The 22009-nt window shown below is 38.3% G+C and overlaps 1 protein-coding gene across 5 annotated transcripts in view; it reads right to left on the bottom strand.

The window, feature by feature from the left end:
- The window catches only part of LOC140195356 (poly(rC)-binding protein 3), a 189486-nt gene extending 170082 nt beyond the window's left edge, over positions 1–19404 (bottom strand). For all 5 annotated transcript variants that reach the window (XM_072253535.1, XM_072253534.1, XM_072253536.1 and 2 more), the window contains exon 1: positions 19050–19404. The gene's annotated coding sequence lies outside the window, so the exon portion shown is untranslated. The remainder of the gene's footprint in view (positions 1–19049) is intronic.
- Between the last annotated feature and the right edge of the window lie 2605 nt (positions 19405–22009).

Genomic DNA, 22009 nt, shown 5'->3' with positions numbered 1-22009 from the left:
ACACAATCCTAACTTGAAAATATATAGCTACTACTTTGCCATTGCTATATCAAAACCCTGAAAATTTCTCCCACCGACAATGCGGATACATGCACACCTCAAGGATAGCAGTGATTCAGGAAAGCAGCTGGCCACCCTCAAGGGCGATCAAATGCTGGCTCAGCCTGCAAAGCCCTCATCTCTTGAATGAATAAAAACGTACTATCGTACAGGGGTGTATAGGGTGTCCAGAGACGGGAAGCACCTCTGGTGAAAGGGCTTGTTATGTCCGTTCTAGGACAGCTCACTCACCTTTGGTTCCCGTTGGACATTCAGCTCTCAGCTGCGGCTCTAAGTAGCTGTTTGCATGCAACAGCAGTCACACCGCAGTATGCTGCTTTGAAAGGCAGGCTAACCAGGTGAGGGTAGCTGGAGGGCCTCATACCGCTGTCAAACAGGGACATGCCTGTCTTAGCATGCAAAGTCATTTCCAGTGGACCGGATAGGTAAGATCAACAGTGAAATTCAACAGCCAGGAGGCCGGTTCTACAATGCTTTGTGGATGGCGAAAGGTATGACAAGGCATAGAAGTCATGGTCATCCACTGCAACTAAGGAAGACCCCAGTTGTGATAACTACTCATACCATCGGATCTGGACTTCTGACATCAAGAGGAGTGGAACTGCTCCAGTGCAATGTCTTGTCCACATTAAAAACCCACTACCATTTACACATATTTACATGCCGTTTAAACTAATAGTGCTTGACAATTGAAAGCACAAGCAAAAATAATGTTTCGTTTTACTTAAATAATTGATATTTGAGATGCACTTCATAATTCATATTGGGAGATACTCATTGGTAACACAAAGCACATCAATTTGAATTTACAATTTGATTTTACAATACTGCCAATTTCCAATTTTTCTCTTTCTCAACAACAGAACCACCATGGCCTTAGTTTTCCAGACATGTCAAGAGCACCACACTATACTTATCTATGTAAATGCATGGAAGCTTCAGACTCTGATGTTAAGGCTGAATTCTTGATCTACAGATCAATGGAGATTTTCCAAATGAGCTCCCAACTGGACTCACATAAAATCTGCCAACTGAGCAGATAACAAGTTAGATCTGGCAGAGCAAGAGGAAAACCATTCAACTTGAATTAAAAATAAACTGCAAGTGAAAATCGACAAATAAAAGTTAGCTTTTTATTTTATGGAGTTTAATGCATTTAATTTTATCTCTTTTAAATTTATTTTAATTGCAATTAATTTTATAATGGCATGATTATTTTTCTTGATGTCAGGCACATTTAAAAATAATCAATTTCTAGCAGTTTCCATTGCTGGTAAGCCTGGAAATGAAACAACCAGCCGTGAAAGTAATTTGAAGTGTGGAGTTACCATTTATAATTAGAAGGGCCCCGACTGTCTTGGGCTCATTGATCCTAATTAAATAAATTATGTTAAAAATAAACCAAAAAAAAGCTCCAATAAGGGGTCCAGGACTAGCTTAGTGAGCAGCAAACCAGTCAAGAGATTATGGCCATAATAAGTTATAATAACAATAACAGGGAAGTCAGAGATCACTTATTAAGATAGAAAAATTCTAACAACTTTCAATGAGTAGAAATGTGTAATTAAAAATGAACCAGGAAATCACTAGAACTATCTGGCCTGAGCAATATAGATCAACACCTCATTACAGCCTTAGTACAGATATGAGTTCCAGAAGCCATTTGAAAGCACCGAGTTTGACATTAATGCTAATTGTGAAACCAAGGGAAAAACAAAGTATTATCTTTTCAAACATTTAATAATGCTGGTTCATAAAAGTAAATCAATTGAGCATCAAGATATTCTCTGGTGAAGTCCTTTAGGGAAAGGTCCTGGGGCCAACGATCTTCATTAGTTTCAGGCACTGACCTTTCTTTAACCGCAAAGTCAAAAGTTGCATATTTGCTGATCATAATGTTCAATTTTATTTGTTCTCCAAATGCAGCATGACAAAATGAACCATGGGCTAAAATGTTTCTTCCATTAAAGTGCCAGAGAATTAACATTTCCAACAAGGGAGAGTATAGAACCAACGCCTGACATTAAATAGAATTACTATCACTGATCCCCATCATTTTAAAAACTCTCTCTTCATTTGCTACTTGCATTAAGGCTACTAAGAAACAGTCCACAAACTTGACAGTTTTGAGACAAACTTAAGATAGTGTGCTGCTTTGAAATCTATCAAAATTTATCATAGACTACAGATTTAGCTGACAAGTGTAATTCCCATTTTGGCAATTTACATATTCTAAATTATTTACTGAAGTACTTGAGGCACATACAAGTATATATAATGGCACGGGCGGCACTATACCTTGAAGCAGAAAGTTGTAAAGATGTAGTTGGCAAAATCTAAAATCGATCAGTAGAATGTGTAAGATCATTCTCTTTAAAAACAGCATACGAAAGGAACATGGCACGTGTGCATAAGTTTCTGTTATGTGAACTTCAGTTCATATGATCCTGGAATTCCACTCTGAGGCCAACTCTTTTTAACGTAAGGTCCCTTTATAATGACCTACCTGTCCATTTGTTATTATGCTGATGTCAAAGCTTCAGTTTCCACTGTAAAAGACTTGTGAATTGAACTTTTGCCCTTCAGTAAAACTACTCAAATACCTACTTATCACAGCAAAAAAGATCAGATCACCTACCACAGAAGTATACTAACTCATCATTTGAGCACATATCAGTCTTAACGCAACAGACAATAGGTGCAGGAGTAGGCCATTCAGCCCTTCGAGCCAGCACCACCATTCACTGTGATCATGGTTGATCAACCACAATCAGTATCCAGTTCCTGCCTTATCCCCATGACCTTTGATTCCACTATCTTTAAGAGCTCTATCCATCTCTTTCTTGAAAGCATCCAGAGACTTGGCCTCCACAGCCTTCTGGGGCAGAGCATTCCATATATCCACCACTCTCTGGGTGAAAAAGTTTTTCCTCAACTCCGTTCTAAATGGCCTACCCCTTAATCTTAAACTGTGGCCTCTGGTTCTAGACTCACCCATCAGCGGGAACATGCTTCCTTCCTCCAGCGTGTCCAATCCCTTAATAATCTTATATGTTTCAGTAAGATCCCCTCTCAGCCTTCTAAATTCCAGAGTATACAAGCCCTGTCGCTCCAATCTTTCAACATATGACAGTCCCGCCATCCCGGGAATTAACCTTGTGAACCTACGCTGCACTCCCTCAATAGTAAGAATGTCCTTCCTCAAATTTGGAGACCAAAACTGCACACAGTACTCCAGGTGTGGTCTCACCAGGGCCCTGTACAGCTGTAGAAGAACCTTTTTGCTCTTATACTCAATTCCCCTTGTTATAAAGGCCAACATGCCATTAGCTTTCTTCACTACCTGCTGTACATGCATACTTGCTTTCAGTGACTGATGTACAAGAACACCTAGATCTCATTGTACTTCCCCTTTTCCTAACTTGACTCCATTTAGATAATAATCTGCCTTCCTGTTCTTACCACCAAAGTGGATAACCTCACATTTATCCACATTAAACTGCATCTGCCATGCATCTGCCCACTCACCCAGCCTGTCCAAGTCACCCTGCATTCTCATAACATCCTCCTCACATTTCACACTTCCACCCAGCTTTGTGTCATCGGCAAATTTGCTAATGTTACTTTTAATTCCCTCATCTAAATCATTAATATATATTGTAAACAGCTGCAGTCCCAGCACTGAACCCTGCGGTACCCTACTGGTCACCATCTGCCATCCTGAAAGGGACCCATTAATCGCTACTCTTTGTTTTCTGTCAGCCAGCCAATTTTCAATCCATGTCAGTACTCTGCCCCCAATAGCATGTGCCCTAATTTTGCCCACTAATCTCTTATGTGGGACTTTATCAAAGGCTTTTTGAAAGTCCAGGTACACTACATCCACTGGCTCTCCCTTGTCCATTTTCATAGTTACATTATCAAAAAATTCCAGAAGATTAGTCAAGCACGATTTCCCCTTCGTAAATCCATGCTGACTCAGATCGATCCTGTTACTGCTATCCAGATGTGTCATAATTTCATCTTTTATAATTGACTCCAGCATCTTTCCCACCACCGACATCAGGCTAACTAGTCTATAATTCCCTGTTTTCTCTCTTCCTCCCTTCTTGAAGAGAGGGACAACATTAGCCACCCTCCAATCCACAGGAACTGATCCTGAATCTATAGAACATTGGAAAATGATTACCAATGCGTCCACGATTTCTAAAGTCACCTCCTTAAGTACCCTGGGATGCAGACCATCAGGTCCCAGGGACTTTATCAGCCTTCAGACCCAACAGTCTATCTAACACCATTTCCTGCCTAACATAAATTTCCTTCAGTTCATCAATTACCCTTGGTCCTTTGGCCACCATTATATCTGGGAGATTGTTTTGTACAAAGTAACAAAAAGCACTTGTTTCTGGCTGCGTCTTAATGTAGTTTGATACAGTATGACCTTAGTTTGATGCTGAATAGAAAAACTAAATACCGTACTTTATCATTAAGTATATTGAGCTTTGTGGTACATTTTCCTACAAGGAAAGCTACTAGCAATTAAAGTTCAAAACAATAGAAATATTCCAGCATCATCAACAGGACTGGTGACTCAATAACTCCATAACTCAAGTATGTAACTGCAACTTTAAAAATTATATATTTCAGGATTGTACCCCAAAATGGGGATTCTACTTATTATTACAAAATGTTTGTATTGGAATTAGTTGACAAGTCTCCACTATTTTTAAAACCCCAGTATTTCTTTCTTTCCAATTTTATATTGCTATAAGAAACATTCCAAAAACTTGACAGCTTTGAAACACTGAAGGCTGAGGTGTCTGTATTTGCTCATTTGAACTTGAAATTCACATAAAATCAATTTTAATAATACTGCATGGAAATAGAATGAATGTAGAAGCTTCCACTCAAATGATAGAACAGGGGTTTGCTTTTCACTAATGGCATTCGAACATATGCAATCAATAATATGCACTACATTAAATTCTGTACAGCGGTTCCTCTTCAGGTTTTCATGCAGAGGTATACTCCTCCCTAATGGCGTCAAGAAAGCTATCCACAAAAATCTAGTAATATTTATTATTTGGCTTTTATTTTTCCCTCTTGCTGTTACATGTGAACTTCTGGGGGTATCCAATTTCCTGCAATTGAATATGTCATCAAGCAGGCAGAGAAACCAATCAGATTGGAAGGTATTCAGAAAGCAAAACAGGAAAAAAAAATTGCAAATTTTTAATTATCTTCTGAATAGTGCAAAATAAAGATTGCAACATACACATGATTAAGTTAAAGCTGATTTTTAATGAATCAAATGTTTTATAATACAGAAATATGAAATTATCTGAAGAGTAAAGCTTTGATCCAAAGAGGCTTCTAAGCGAGAATAATACATTGTTTTAAAAGCCACAAGAAAATGTATTAATACCTTCAAGTCTTGGCAGTTCACTGTTTTCTGCAGATTGTGCCAGATGCAGTTGCAAAAATATTTCTTTGGAGGCACAATGAATCACTGACAGCATCTGCTGGATTTGTGCATTGTGCGTGCATGCACCACAGTAGATGCTTTGAGAGTTCCTCCAGTGCAACAGCAAATACTCTTATTTCTGACTACATATTCCAAGAAGACCAAACATTATGCAAAGGACACAAAACTTGATGAAATATGATTATTTTACTTGGCATCATTTAGAAACAAAGCAACCAAATAAAAATTTGAGCCAGGCCCTTTAAAGAACCATTCCTATCAAAAAGTTAAATATTATTTGCAATAAGTGCAATATTGTTGAGTATTGCAAGTTTTCAAATTTTAAATTTCTTTTTCATATTTTAAGGGCTTTCAATAATCCTGTTAGAAAATCATACATGGTATCTGTGCTGATGCCAGGGAGTGAAATAAATTTTAATGCTGATTCTTGGACTATTTTTCATCCAATAATTTACTCGATTTCTTAACTCCAAGATAATAGGCTATAGAACATAACGACCAGCCTGAGCTTTACCTCTGTCAATCTTATTTGCTTGTATGTCAGAAAGCAGTCACTAGCAAACAAATTATATATCCATTATTTCACAGACAATGGTTAAAAATAAAGGATACACCACCTTTCAAATTCAAAATTGTGCTATTTGTGATGACAGGCTGTTTTTCTTTTCAGTTCCGGAACAATTTTTTATACAACCTAAGAGTTTGAATCAATTTTAGTGGCAGCTTAAATCAACAATGAATACTGCTATTCACCATTAGTTATTGACATATTTCTGGATAGCCCAATAAATAATTAGCATTATTCCATCTTGAGATCTATGTAGTAGATTTTAAATCTTTTACTGTAAAATACACAAAATGATTTCAGTTTGTACACAATGTGAAATACGCTTAATTTACTGAATGCAAGGGTCATTCACATGACCAGTAGTTGACAATCCCCAACTGTTCTTCAGAAGATGATAGTGCGTCACTTTATACATTCCTGACCTTGTGTTCAGGAGTTAGAGATGCAGCACAATAACAGGCCCTTCTGGTGCAATGAGCCCAATTGCTGTATATCCACATGACCAATTAACCTACTAATGCATAGGTCTTTGAAATGTGTGAGGAAACCAGAGCAGCCAAAGGAAACCCACACAGTCACGTAAAATGCAGAAACTCCTTACAAACAGCAGCAGAATTGAACTAAGGTCACTGGTGCCATAGTAGCTTAATACTAACCACCATATTACCATCCTGCCCCTTTGTATCTAATAACATTGCACCTAGTAACAATAAAGGAATGATAATGTATTCCAAAGTTAAAACTGTATGTGACATGGAAAGGAGGTTGCAGGTTATAACTAGTTCACACATCTGCTGCTTTTGCCCTTCAGGTTGCCAATTTTGAAGATGTTCCAAGAGGCAGCTTGGTACTGTTGTACTGCATTTAAGGTGCATGCTGTTTTTAAAACTATTTCTGCCCTCTTAGTCCAGTTCCCTTCTATGGAAATCCTCTGGTGTACTTTAAGGTTCGTGTTACTGACAAGAAAAAAATAACAAGTTGAAAATTAGATACATGATTTCCAAAATTATTGCTTGGTGCCAGGTGATGCTCACCTTAGAAAGGGGTTGCATCCTTAGAAAACTGGCACATCACAACCTTCTGTACTGTAAAAGTATTTCCTATTGAATCCCACATTATAAGTGGAGACATGGGATGTTACTGCCAACAGTAATGGCAGGAACTGCAGCTGTTGGTTGGGGGGGGGAGGGGGGAGAAAGCATTTAAGGAATGCTTATCAATTTCCAAAGCAAATCTCTTAATCACTTAAGTGGCCATAACTGCATCTGAATACACAGGTGACTTGAGATACTATCACTTTTGCAGCCTTTAGTTTGAATGGAGACATTCACTTTCAAATGGATATCAAAAACAGATAAGATAGTTTAGTGTTAACTCTCAAAAAATTATGAATTTAGGTTTACAGCTGCAGTTAAACTAACTGGTCCTATGTCAACATCTTAACCTAAAATAAGCTAGCAAACTCAGGGAGGGAAAGGTGGGAGGAAAAAAAGCTGCTTGACAACAAGATGAAACTTCAAAAGACCCACCATACCACCTGCATGTGCATCCAGATATGAAAGTTGAAATGCAAAACAATTTCTTTCAAACTTTCTGTTCACCAAGTAAATATTGCTCTCCATCTAAATTCCCTCAGAGCAAATTCTATCCCATACCTTGGGGTTTTGAGTGGTGATCTGTGAATATTTAAGATCAAATTTCCATAACACAAATTACCATAGCGCAGGGTTGCCAACAGTGCATGCTTAGGCAGACCTGGAAGATTGCTGATGGTTATCAATGGCTCCTTTCCATATTCTGATCTGAAAGCTAACTGCCTATCTGTAGCAATGAGATACAGAGCAATAGTCGTACAGAAACAAATGGAGGGTGACAGCCCAATGGCCAAAAATATGCTTTCTTCTCTTTTCCCACTTACTATTTTCTTGTTTGCAATGCCACTATTTCCTTTTCTGATGTTTTAACAGTTTCAAGATTACCCTGTTCTAAAGAATCTTTTCTCCAGTTTATCATGCTCCTTTCTAGATCAATGGTGCTGAGTTTGAGATGATTCAGAGATTCAAGTTCTTGGTGTGAACATCATCAATAGTCTGTCCTAGTTTAACCACCTAGAATCAACAACCAAGAAAGTTCCACTTCCTTGAGAGGCTAAAAAATTTGGCTTGTCCCCATCGGCTCTTAGAAATTTTTAATCAATTCAGCACATAAAGCATCCTATCTGGATGAATAATGACTTGTTATGGCAACTGCTCTGCATGTGACCACATGAAGCTGCAGAGTTGTTTACACAGCTCAGCACATCATGGAAACCAGTCTCCTCCCTATGGACCCCATCTATTCTTCTTGTTACCTCAGTAAAGCAGCATAATCAAAACGCTACATACCCTGGATATTCTCTACTCTTCCCTCAGGCAAACCTGAACGCACACAGAAAGCACATAGCACCAGGCTCAAGGATAGCTGTTACACAACTATTAAATATTTGCCTAGTATGATAAAATAAACTCTTGACCCCATAGTCTGTCTTGTTATGGCCTTGCATCTTGTTTACCTGCACTGCACGTTCTCTAGCCGCTACACTTTATTCTGTATTGTTGTTTTGCCTTGTTCTACCTCAACACTCTTGTGTTATGACCTGGTCTGTATGACAAGCTTATCACTCTATCGCAGCACATGTAACCAATTCTTGATTTATTGGCTTTATCATTTTCCAATGCTGATTTACACAGAGGCAACAAATGAAATAGAGCAACTTAACTTCATTAATTTCACTACATTCAATCGATATCCGCACATTCACAAAGTTTAGAAAGATTTTATCCACATGACCATATTCTCCTTTCCATAAAACTGTGGAATCTCATAATTCTAATTTTTTTTTGCATGTAGTAATTGGGTCTCTACAATAAGGCCATTGGTACAGCATAAAATTACTACAAACGTAAAAGAAACCTGTTTGAGCATGACAATGGAAAATACTTCCAATGCCCCTCTACTGAGGAGTTAACTTGGAACCTGACTTAACTCAGGGTTATTATCAATGCAACACAACTAGAAAATTTTCTGTAGTATTCCTTTTTCACATACCATTGGCTTATGCATCCCCAAAAATCTATTGCTGGAGCCCAAAAAGGCACTCCATGCTCCCTTTTTATCAACAGGGGCAGTTTGAGATAACTTCCATATGTGCACTCATGACACTCAACCCTACTTTAGAAAATGGCTTGAACCCTCATCCCTCCACACTCTCTGCAAATTATCAGATAGTCTGTCAGACAAACAGCACATGACAATGGGTGTGGCATGGTTGTGTGGTGGTTAGCACAATGCTCTACAGTGCAGGTGACCCGGGGTTCAATTCCCGTACATTTTCCCAATGACCGCACAAGTTTCCTCCAGGTGCTCCAGTTACCTCCCACAATTCAAAGACCTACCGATTGGTCATTGTACATTGGTCCGTGATTAGGCTATGATTAAATCAAGGGATTGCTGGGTGGCGTGGCTCAAGGGGCCGGAAGAGCCTATTCCACGCTGCACATCAATAGATAGACAGATGGAAAGAAATCAAGGCCAGCTGATGAATTCCATCAACCTAATGTTTAAAATTTCTAATAATGCAATTTCTTTGTACTGCATGACATTTTGATGGATTTCACTGAGTAATACCACATGCAAGAAAACGTCAGCGTTTTCCTCCATGAGGAAGCTTCATGGTTTTGCTCAATATGAAGAATTTAATCCTATCAAACGTTAATATTTTACTTGCAAGCTATTGATATATTTGCAATAAATCTGGCAAAGCAACATTCAATCAATTGTTCTAGACAATTTAAAATAATTATCTTGATTTAGCTTTTCCATTCCTTTAACTAATATTATTTTTGTCCCTCTTTCACAGATGGAAAAGTCAAAGTTTCTTCAGTCTACAGATCCTAACTTTTCATTACGACTTGTTAGGCAGAAGTGGACACAACATTTAAGGTGTGTTCTTGCCATAACATACCTTTATCGCAACTTGCCATGACCTCAGTTACTACGAAAATTTTTTTACTGGCTTCAGTGGCTGCTTTTGACTGGGCACAAGTATTAGCTTTCCAACCATGTGACTCATTTAGTTCTATTATTAAGAATTTCAATATCACTAAAAGTACAACTATAACATGCTATTTTCCTAATGGTATAGAAGTTCATAATTTGTCTGCATTAAAAACTTCATCTGGCATTGTTCTTCAAATTATGCAAATATTTAATTTATTCTAATTTATGAAACATTTCACTTTTCCTGCTTTTGTGGGCATCCATAAATTTGAAGATTTTAAATCTTATTTATGAATCAGTATCATTTCAGCAAATCATAAAAGATGCTGGGCCCACACTACCTTCCACTCACCCCAATGACACTCCTCCCTATGACTACTTACCTTATTGGGGGACTTCCGCCTGCAGCTCAATGGAGTAACACACAAATTTTGTGGCTGCCTTTAACTCCTACTTTTCCCAACTTTAAACTTTGAATTTTTAACTTTTATTTGTCGGATCTTGGAGGGGAATAGTTGTCATTATAGCACAGTCTTTAAGAAGTGGAAAGCAACTTTATGAACCCAGCAATGGAAAGGGAAAAACTTCAAAAGAAAAATCAGAACATATGCCTGTCTGGGTTGATGGCTCTTGACAAGAAAATAGACAATAACACTTCTAAGATGAAGTTGTTCCGACAGAGTTTTCAGTTTGTATAAAGGCATCCGTTAGTCTTGCGAGACCATGGATCTGCGCCTGGAAAGTCTTCACTCGCCAGGGCACAGGCCTGGGCAAGGTTGTATGGAAGACCAGCAGTTGCCCATGCTGCAAGTCTCTCCTCTCCACGACACTGATGTTGTCCAAGGGAAGGGCATTAGGATCCACACAACTTGGCACCAGTGTCGTCGCAGGGCACTGTGTGATTAAGTGCCTTGTTCAAAGACACAACACGCTGCCTCGGCTGGAGCTCAAACTCACGATCTTCAGATCGTTAGTCAAATGCCTTAACATTTGGCCACGTGCCCACACTCAGTTTGTAGAAGAAAATATTATTTCCTCAAATACTGAGCTTAAAGAGTCGAAGCTTCAGATAGCGAATATTTCAGCTCACTTGGAATAGGCTCAACGCAGGTTAATCGATTTGGAAGCAAAGTCTCGTCAGAATTACATACAAATTGTTGGACTAAAGGAAGGATCCGAGAGTGGGAATTTATTGGACTATTTTGCTAATTTGTTTCAATCGCTGTTTCCAGATATTCTACCTCAGCCTCCCGCTATTGAAAGAGCATATAGAATTTTCACTTCAAAATCTCAAGATTCAACTAACTCATGGGCAATTTTGGTCCGTTTTCTTCATTTTAAAATTAAAGACCGAATCATAAAATGTACAAGGAAACAGAGAGTTTTTAAATTTAATGGCTCCGAGATTCATTTTTATGAAGACTATCCACAGGAAGTTATGGAACAGCGGATCAAATTTGTTCCAGCTATGAAGATAGCCTATGCTAAGGGATTATTCCCATCACTTTGCTATCCAGCCCAGTTAAAGTTATTTCCTAAAGATTCGACTCCATGTGTTTTTTGAATCCCCAAGCAGCATTGGACTATGTTAATTCTATTTTGGAGGTGGCTGAGGTCTGAATGGTACAGTATTAGGTCTGCTGAATAATTTTCCAAAAGAAAACAGGCTTTGAAGAATTCTGATATATTTAAGATATCCTTTGATCGATGGACTATTTAAAGATGTGAACTTTTTGATTTGACTGATGGATTAACACAAAGGACAGATTGTTAACTGGTTTGATTATCTGTTTTTATTTTTCCTTTTCTTCATTAAGTGATAGTTTTTATAGTTTATATAGACTTTTTCATATATATAGCGAGGAGTACTTAGTAAATAGATAATTAGTTTTAGTTTTTCTGTCAAAAACAGTGCCTTTTCATCAGGCAGTAAGTCAAAGGGATAATAGTGCAGATTTTTTTCGTTAGAGATTATATTGTTTTGGTTTAATTTTATTGCTTCGATGTCTCTGGAGATTGTTTTTTCATTCCCTAGTTTATTTTTAGTGATTAAGTATAAACGTCTTTTTTTCTCTGTAGGGCTTTCTTATCTTAGGGCCGTGTGTTTTTTTTTTGAAAGAGGAGGGGGGAATTAAGAAAAACTTTTAAAATCACTATTTTAATTGAGTAGCTCGCGGAGTTCAGTTTCTTTTTTCTTTTTCTATGGGGACGTATTCCAGCTCATTTCTTCTTTTTGCTGGATTTCTATCTTTTGGGATGGTGGGAAGATTGAGGGTAGTTTTGAATTACAGGTCTTATTGTTGGATTAATTTTTTTTTTTTAGTTTTTTTTCTCTTCTCGTATTTTTTCCCATTACGAAGTTCTGGAGCATGTGTGTTTTCTCTATGGTTATATTCATCACCACCATTTTCAATTAGCCCGCATTGGTATGCATGTATTTTTGTGTTAAAAAAATATTTTACGGCAGTTAAACAGATAAACGTTATTAGTTGGAATGTACGTGGCTGGAATCACCCTATTTAAGCGAAAGAAGACAAAATTATTAATAGATTCCAGCCGATATAATTTTTGCTCAAAAAACTCATATCAGAACAGGCTATCAAAATAGATTTTTTAAAACGTGGAAGGGCCTTCAATATCATGCCACTTGTCAAAATAAAACAAAGGGGGTATCTATTTTTATTAAACCTAATATTTTATTTATCCAAGAAGATATCATGTCAGAGATTAATGGTAGATTTTTAATTGTCAAAGGAACAATTTGCAATAGAAAAATTGTCCTGGTTAATCTATATGACTACTTACATTATTTACCTTCAGCAACATTCCTAAAGCTAAAGCTACAATAATTATTTTAACAATCAGTCTTTTTAAGAAGAGCCTTATCAAATGCCTTTCACAAGTTCAGGTGTCCTACATCGCAAGGCATTTTACAGTCCAACTGAGTTATCACCACCTCAAAAATGAAGGATTTGTTCCTTCCAAATCCATGTTTACACCTTTTTCTGGATTACTATTGATATTTGATCAATTTTAATTTTGTTTTTAAAAATCAAAAATTTTGATTTTCAGATGCAAGTGAATATTCTGACTACATTTAAAACACAATACTGTTTTCCTTGTACAAATCTATTAGTGCCTCCAAAGTAATCAGTGGTACTTCACCAATTGGTTCCATTTGTCCCTATTCCAACCACGCAGCTTTGCATTTACAAAATATATTTTGAAAATTGGACAATATTACAATCTATTTAATTAAGAATCCAATTAAGAATTTTCATGAGTGAACACAGAAAATAAACATCAGATTAACCTACAATTCACTGTATAAATTTCATTCACCCAATACAAACATCATCTTGCCAGCAGTGTTCACACAATTAAGAAAAGAGCTTGACATTTTGACACTCCAATCAAGGACAAAGTTATTCTATATTCATAACTCATAACCAATTTTTTTAAAGACTCTCAATTTTCTCAGTGAAAAAGCTTTACCTGCCAGAATCTTTCACATTGCATTGCTAACCTCCACTAGTCCACAGCAATATCAAATCTCAGATGTAGTGGTGTCAATCAGTGTCATCTCTATCTATATTCACCAAGCACCTGCGTGGAGCAAGGAATAAATCCTCTTAAGCTAATATACTTGTTTCTGGAGTCACCCCCTAGTTTACTTATATAATAAGACTGTCTCCAGAAACAGCTTAACACATGAACGCTCGATAAACAATGTATAAACTTTCTATTTGCATCTCACTTCTCTATGGTACCATTCATTACTGCTGCAAATGCCCAGCACAAGTTCATTCTCAATAAAACAAAAAAGTGATGTCTATATTAATTTTGCAGCAGTAAGCTCTGTTTCCCAACCATTTTTTAGCCCAACACTCCCCTAAAGCTCTTTCATACTTGCCAATGCCCCTCTTAGGCACAATATACTTTCCGGCACCCACATAGTGTAAAAACATGTCTACCATATTCTAACATGAGAAAAATGATTCTGCCTTAAGTTTTTTATGTCTTCAAGTCTAGTTTACACAGTATCTGTGCTGTACAGCAGCTTCAATATCATTGTGATCCTTGAGCTTGATAATTTTGACAAGAATTTAAATATCTGGTTCAAGTTCTAACAGTAAAAGCCTTAAGTCTCCACGGGAAACAATGTCCAAGCGGTTTCTGTTTTTTGTGAGTATGTGCTTTACTTCACTGAAGCCTCTTTCAACAAGGCAGGAGGATGGAAATGCAATGAAGAACAGTATGGCTCTTCTCTAATGACCAGGAAACTTCGTATGACAGCGTAGCCACATACCACAAAAGCCACATTTTTTGGAAAGCATTTTTACTTCTTCATCATTCTGAATTCCAACAATTTCTTCTTGCAAGTTCTCTTTCTGTTCTTCCACCTTACAAAGAAATAGGTTAATTACCCAGTCCAGAATTTCTAAGTCGTTCAAATCCTTGAATCGATTCTGCAAATCCTTCTTCAGTGGCTGCAGGTGTAAGCAGTACTCTTGCAAATCACCATCTGTTAAAAAGAGTGCCACACTTTCCATCCAGGGAAATTGTGAGAACATTCTTCTCCCAATATTTTGCTTATATATTTCCAATTTTCCAAGTGGACACTGTACTTTTTGTCTGGATTAAATTGAAATTCCCACCATACAGTTTCATATTTAGAATGTTCATTTTGTTATACAGATCGGCTAGGTATGCTACATCTCCACGTAGAAATTCAATCTTGTTTTCCAAGCTCTTGCTGACATTGAGTAAAAATTCAACCAGTGTCAAAAAGATCAAAGAAACATTATAAGTAACAGTCTTTTGACAGCCAATGCAATTCAGCATGAAGAAGCAAGTGTTCAAACTCTTCATCATTATCTTGGCATAACTGGCAAAATAGCCGGCAGTTTAATGTAAGAACTTTAATTTTGTTGATAGCTGATATTCTCTCGCTAAGGTTTTTGGCTGAAGGATGTTGATGATGAATTACACAATGGATTGCAAACAGACTTGGAATTTCTTTTTTCTTAAATGCTACTGAACCAGCATGGTGACCTGTCATATATGGTGCTCCATCTGTTACACAAAAAAAAGTTCCTAATTGGTATACTTTTATCCTCAATATACACTTTGAGCTCATCGTAGACTGATTCTCCATTGATATTAGTTTTTAACTTTTTACCAAAAAAAATCTTGTCAAAAACTTTTCCATTTTTGACAAACCCTACATATGCCATTAGCAATGCCTCATTGTTCTGCACAGTTGACTCATCCAGTTGTATCCCAAATTCTGTTTTTTGAAGCTCTGTGCATGGTTGATACTCAATGTCTTCACCCATGTCCTCAAAATGATGAGGTACAGAGTTATTACTCAGAGCATCCATCATTAAGGACCTCCATCAGATAGGATATGCCCTCTTCTCATTGCTACCATTAGGAAGGAGGTACAGGAGCCTGAAAGCAGAAATAGGGTCTTCCCCTCTGCCATCAGATTTCTGAATGGACTTTGAACCCACGAACACTACCTCACTACTATTTTTTCCTCTTTTTCAACTACTCATTTAACTTCAATATACTTACTGTAATTTAGTTTTATGTATTGCAATGTATGCTGCCACAGAGCATTACCAATGATATTAAACCTGATTCATAATAGTGTTTGTGCCATTCAAAGTAATCAGTTGGACAATATTTTTCACTTAAAATATAAAACTTCTGATTAGTTTGATTAAAATATGCTGCTTTGTTTAGCACAATGAGTAACATTCATTTCTGACATAGCTTTCCCATTTTGTGTTAATCAACAGCAAATTTCACAATTAGAGAACTCCTGAACGTCTTTACCATCTGCTCTGAGGCTCTGGGGAGCTGGCTTTTGTTGTACACCATACACTGCTTCAACAAACTAACATTATGGGAGGCAGGGAATTTAACAATGCAAACCATCCAGTCATTCAAAAACAGCTGCAAAGTCTTCCAACAAAATGGACATTTCATCATGTACTGCAATATGAAGAAATGTTGTTTAAATTAAGGTACAGGAAAAAAATGCATTTTTTTCTGTCAATTGATAGTTTTGCATTTCTTTCTTCAAATTTTACAGAAGCTAAAGAGAATGTTCAAGTCATATGAATCCATTAGTATTCAAACAAATGCAAAATGTTTCTTTACCACATCCAGAGAACCCAGATAATCTCTTGGCAGAAATACAGCTGAGTAAACTTGTCAAAATTGCATTGTATAGAAATTATGCCGGCAGAAATGTCTGACAATGTATTCTTCAGTTTGCTGGACTATAACAATAGCTGGACCATATTTTGTTCTGCTGATAACATTCTTCCTATTATAATTGGTTTAGCTTTTAAAATATGAATGTACTGTGTTTATAGTTCTGTTGGTAGATGCATTTGGAAATCTGCCTTCGTTTTCAGAATGTCTGCATCCACCATGCCTGCAGAGAGTGGCAAGGTCAATATTTCATATCCTGAAATATTATGTCATCATGCAGTAGATAGATATTGCAGCAATTCAGAATACTAAATGTAGGAAACAAGTAGGAAAAAAGATACATGAAGCATGAACGAGAAGGCCTTGGGGAGGTCAAGCTGGTTTGCTAACAGATGTTAATGGACATGGATCATACAACAAAAAATTAAGATCATATCCAAACAAGTCCACACTAACATAGTACTAGTGGCGAATGAAGGACAGGACAAAAATACAGGTGGTGGCTTGATTGAGAGTTTACATAGCAGGGGGATGGGAGAAGTTTACAGCCAAAAGAAATAATATTTTTCTCAGCCTCAGAAATACCTTTACAGAACAGCTTAACAGAATTGCAGCACATCTTGTGCTTTCCTGAAAACTCAAAAGTGAAATTCCACTTAAAATGAAAAAAACAAACTAAATTCATACTTCTATATGCAACAGATAGAAAGATTTTAAAGAATGAAAAAATAATAATTACACAACTTTACGTGATTGAGAACCAGAAACAGTTAAATGTACTTTTATATAAGCATGACACTCAATTTAAAACACAGTACAACTCCACCCCCCCCCCATCCCCTGCCCCTGCCCCATACAGTGCATGTGGAAGGAGGTTGAGGCAGATACAATAGCATCAGTTTGAAGCATTTTGGTAGGTACAAGCAGGAACAAGGCTAACAGGGATATGGGCCAAGTGCTGGAAATTAAGACTAGCAGTGGTCAGCAAGGCCTGAATCTATGCTCTATATTTGTGGGAAATGGAATAAATAACTTATTAAATTTTGTTTGATGATGCCCCTGGCTTCAGTTTGTTAAAAGGTGTTAGCTATAAATAAAAGTCGGTATTTTATGTTCCCTTGATCACGTTAACCTTGCCTGCGTTATGTTAATATTAATCAAAGGCAAAGGCCATTACTTTAATGTAAGTTCCTATCAGGTACAGTTTTTCTTTCAAAGCATTTACCCAATCTACTCATTTTACAATCTGAAAGCCATTTTTTGCCAAACATATGAATGCGACCTCCAATTATCAGCATTTTAATGACAGTTTTTATCATCTGTTTTCTATTTATACACACGTAACCAGTGCAATTTGAACACTACAGGCATTCTTCCTAATTAGCACCTAACCTGGCAACAGATGGCAGCGCCAGTTTATCCTTGTTCAATCACCACACAACTAACTATCAGCTCTGGCAACCCATCACTCTCTTCCCGATCACATCTGAAAGTAGCCGCATCAATTATTAAAGTCGCGGTGAAAGCAAAACGAAGTTAAATGCGAGCAAGAATTGTAAAGTACTAAGGATTGTTTATTTTATGCAAAGTACTATCCAGCAAAAATAAGCTAACCCTATAAACTGGTTGCCTCGTGTCAGTTTATAGGTCGTTAAAAATAATTTTCAGAAAATCAAGGATTATTTAAAATCGTCCGCACGTTATCGTACACGAAAGAGAGCGAGCACATGTGCAATCAGATTTCTTTTGTAAAAATCTAAAAATTTAATAAAATTTGAGTTACACGTATCGATGACTATAGGAAGCACACAAGGCTGTGAATCCCGTCAAGCTGTGCAACATAAACACACGTAATACTCACATAAAATACAGAATGGGATTACACAAGTCTTCGAGCTGCTCCATTTCAAGTGTAGCTATTTAGTAACGAAAATTAAACTGATAATCGGATTAGTTTTCATTGATTTGTGATAATTTAAACGCACTCGTTAAGTTTATCCTGGTATCCATGTATTTAAAGACAATTACGGAATGCTCAAGCGAATCCGGCAGCAATTTAAAAATATTTTTACTGTATAATGTCAATCTGCTGATTATATGCGTCCAGTTGTGCCCTTTCGCTAATAACGGATTCTTAATAAACGCCCACAACCACACAGAAAATAAATTAACTTCCAACCTAAATCGATTTTATTCATTTTGTTTTAAGCCGAGTAAACCGTTAAATTTTTTCATGATTCGTAAATTCAGCTACTAAATAATGGTGACGAAACGACGAACATTTAAGTGACTGAAATATGTTGGTTTATTAATGCGACATTTCAAAGCCACTTTTATTAGAATTTGCATCAATGGTTCGCGCCCGCGACTCCTTTTTCGTGCGGTTGATTTGACGATACCACGAAAGTTACGTAAACAGATAACAATTTGCTGCAATCGCTCACATGCCCTTCCGCAAACCCACGCATACCATGCACTGTCGCGGCTCACTCTCTCAACAATGAGGCGGCACATTTGGATGATACTGGGGCGGCACGAAAGGACAAGCGGCTGCTCACTCACTTCAGAGGGGAAACACAGTCACAGCCGGAGCCCTCCAAAATAAAAAAAAGACATGCAACTCTCACGGCTTCCACAAAAGAAAAGGAAGTGATGAAAAGACAAACTCACCTGGACACGGGAGGGTGTGGGGGGGGATGTAAATGTGGAGGGGCTGAGGAGGGTGCGGAGATATGAGAACTAGATACAAGACAGGGAGTCGATGATCTAAACAAAGGTACAAGTCACTAATTGCCCAGATAACAGCGTGGATGTTTCTCCCGCTCCGCTGATTCGTTGTCTTTATTCTCTCCTGCATCGGCACAAGACGACCTGCCCCCGCTGCTGTCACCACTCGGTAGCCGCCGGGAGCCGACGTGACGCGAGCCGGACTCCCCGCCAACGGCCCGGAGCGCGGGTCACCCTCGCCGGCGGAGCGCGCTGTCATTGGCGGAGGGACACCGCCACGCACCAGCCAGCCGCCCGGCGCCAGGGGCGGGGGCGGTGGAGCGCGGCTGAAGGGTGGCACGAGCTTCCCTCGTGGCCGCGACGTCAGTCACGAAGATAGAGCGGGGAATGGTACCGATGCTGGATATAACCGGAACGCCGCAGGGTAACAATGCGCAAACGATTGCAACCTCTCACCGTGCACTTCTTCCATTAGAATCAGGTTTTAATATCCCTGGCATAAGTCGTGAAATTTGCTGGTTTGCGGCAGCAGCACAATACAAACATAAAAATCTATAAATTACAACATATATACAAACATCATAATTTATAGATTTTTATGTGTGTGTATAAGTATATGTGTGTGCAAAAGTAGTGTGCATGAGTTGGTCCATTGTTCGTTCAGAAATCTGATGGTAGAAGCTGTTCCTGAAAAGTTGAGTGTGCGTGTTAACTCCTGTACCTCCTCTCTGATGGTAGTAATCAGAAGAAGCCGTGTCTTGGGTGATGGTGGTCCTTCACGGGTACATGAGACCCCGAAAGGTCTGTCCATTTTGCTATTAAAATTAGGATATACTGTTCAAATACAGTAAAGCCGTAAAACTGCAATTACCTTGAAAATATTTTAAACTATTTTTGATACTTGGTGTATTTAAATTAAAGACTTAGTCGGGGCTCAACAGAAACTTCGTTGATTTGGCACGTTCGGCTTCGGTCGTGCCCATCTTACAACTTTTCTACATTAGGTTATCAATTGATACTTAAATTGGTTTTAAGATGCCACAGTATGGAAATATAGGAATATAATGAATCCAGTAGGTTTTAAGGCAGTGCGGGGAACAATCAAGCACATTTCAAAGGAGTGCAGACAAGGCCATTGTGTGATTTCGAAGAGAGCAAGAAAACCAGAACCTTGGTGTTTTAACAGGAGCTCATGAACATGGGTCCCGATGTGTAAGAGGGAGAGTAGCACCCTGGGTCTAGTGTTTCCACAGCCCATTTAGAATCATTCCAGATTCTAAAATCTTTCTGGGTTAAAACAAAAAATTACTCAGATCTTCTCCAGGTCTCTTTTTCCTCATCTTAAAGCTTAGAGTTTTTAACAAATCAATTATGGGTAAAGTTCCTTCTTTTCTAGGCTATGCTCCTTAGATCCCCCTCCACCAATTACACTCCAAAGAAAACAAAATTAGCCTATGTAGTCTCACCACCTAAATAAAACACACCACTTCCAGACAACATTCTGGTGAAATCTCCTCTGCACCCTTTCCAGTGCCATCCAGGTTTATTATTACCGGCATGTGACATGAAATTTGTTAATTTAGCAGCAGCAGTTCAATGCAATACATAATCTAGCAGGGGAAAAGATAATAAATTAATAATAAATAAACAAGTAAATCAGTTACATATATTGAATAGATTTTTTAAAGAATGTGCAAAAGCAGAAATACTGTATATTAAAAAGTGAGGTAGTATCCAAAGATTCAATGTCCATTTAGGAATCGGATGGTAGAGGGGAAGAAACTGTTCCTGAGTCACTGAGTGTGTGCCTTCAGGTTTCTGTACCTCCTACCTGATGGTAACAATGAGAAAAGGGCATGCCCTGGATGCTGGATGTCCTTAATAATGGATGCTGCCTTTCTGAAACACCGCTCCCTAAAGGTGTCCTGGGTACTTTATAGGCTAGTACCCAAGATGGAGCTGACTAGATTTACAACCTTCTGCAGCTTCTTTTTGTCCTGTGCAGTAGCCCCTCCATACCAGACAGTGATGCAGCCTGTCAGAATGCTCCCCACGGTACATCTATAGAAGTTTTTGAGTGTATGTGTTGATATGCCAAATCTCTTCAAACTCCTAATAAAGTATAGCCACTGTCTTTCCTTCTTTATAACTACATCAATATGTTGGCACCAGGTTAGATCCTCAGAGATCTCAACACCCAGGAACTTGAAGCTGCCCACTCTCTCCACTTCTGATCCCTCTATGAGGATTGGTATGTGTTCCTTCATCTTACCCTTCCTGAAGTCCACAATCAGCTCTTTCATCTTACTGATGTTGAGTGCCAGGTTGTTGCTGCGGCACCACTCCACTAGCTGGCATATCTTGCTCCTGTACGCCCTCTTGTTACCACCTGAGATTCTACCATTAATGGTTGTATCGTCAGCAAATTTATAGATGGTATTTGAGCTATGCCTAGCCACACAGTCATGTGTATATAGGGAGTAGAGCAATGGGCTAAGCACACATCCCTGAGGTGCGCCAGTGTTGATTGTCAGAGAGGATATATTACCACCAATCCGCACAGACTGTATTAGGAAGTCAAGGATCCAATTGCAGAGGGAGGTACATAGGCCCAGGTTCTGTAACTTCTCAATCAGGATTGTGGGAATGACAGTATTAAATGCTGAGCTATAGTCGATGAACAGCATCCGGACATAGGTGTTTGAGTTGTCCCGGTGGTCTAAAGCTGTGTGGAGAGCCATTGTGATTGCGTCTGCTGTTGATATTGTGGCAATAGGTAAATTACAATGTCCAATCCTTGCTGAGGCAGGAGTTCAGTCTAGTCATAACCAAACTCTCAAAACATTTCAGTAGATGTGAGTGCTGCCGGGTGATAGTCATTAAGGCAGCCCACATTATTCTTG

The sequence above is a fragment of the Mobula birostris genome, chromosome 3, assembly GCF_030028105.1.
Source record: "Mobula birostris isolate sMobBir1 chromosome 3, sMobBir1.hap1, whole genome shotgun sequence".
Classification (NCBI taxonomy): Eukaryota; Metazoa; Chordata; class Chondrichthyes; order Myliobatiformes; family Myliobatidae; genus Mobula; species Mobula birostris.
This window is presented reverse-complemented; position numbering and strand designations above follow the sequence as displayed.